Genomic DNA, 983 nt, shown 5'->3' on the forward strand with positions numbered 1-983 from the left:
TTGTTTTGTCTGTCTACCGGTTGGTTAGTTAGCCGCCTAGCCGCTTTGTAAGCAAACTAATGGTTAGCCATTGGGCTGGTTAAGTGAATAGTTGGTCTGTTGATTGGTTAGTTAGGTCGCCAGTGAGCTGGTTGTGTAATATGTAATAACTGATCTCTTTAACAACCTCATAGGTTGCATTGCTCAATAAACGATTTAGTTTTGGTGGCAAGATTTTACATTCTTTGTTCAAATGAACTTTAGGTTCTCGTGCCACCTGTTGCTTTGGCATGCGTGTGACTGTGTGTGTGACTATGTGTGTGTGTGTGTGTGTGTGTTTGTGTGAGATTAAAAAGAGTTTTTTGTAGTGAAGTGATTGAGTGTGACACGGCTGGCACGACGCACCTGACAGGTGCGAGCTGACAAAGCCGTCAGACTCGGCAGCGGTGAGCATCTGCGGCCGCAACTTGACCGTTTGTTTCCGTCGCATTCGGCCATTGCGCGGGAAGAATGAGGATAATATTCCCTGCCAAAAGTCCGAAGTGTAAAGAAACGCTGCGAAAGTGTTCCGTCTCCAAATGTCTGAGCGTCACACGAGCACATCCTCCCACAGAGCGGGACAGCAGACATTTGTTGTGGTGATAATTAATTCCGTTTTACAAACCACACACACACACATCGATCTGTCGCTATCTTCCAGAATGTTCCCAAGGACACAAAGATGCTTGGACAGACGCATCAACAAAATGTTGGAACTGTAAAAACTGAGTCTAGAGGGCTCCACAATTCTACACGAAGTTATCGTTCTTTGCACATTTTCTTTATTAACTCTTCAAATATGTGCGTTGTACTTCAAAACAATTCACTTTTTAGGGTCGTTGGGGTCAAGGGAAGACTTCTGTTGTCGCGGTGTAAAGGTAGCATCGGTCATGCGGCTAACCGCATAATCAACTGAGCCTTTGTGGGCCCACCTTGCAAAAACAGAGCGTGGAGACCCCCGACCG

This window comes from Syngnathus typhle, linkage group LG5, assembly GCF_033458585.1.
Source record: "Syngnathus typhle isolate RoL2023-S1 ecotype Sweden linkage group LG5, RoL_Styp_1.0, whole genome shotgun sequence".
Lineage (NCBI taxonomy): Eukaryota > Metazoa > Chordata > Actinopteri > Syngnathiformes > Syngnathidae > Syngnathus > Syngnathus typhle.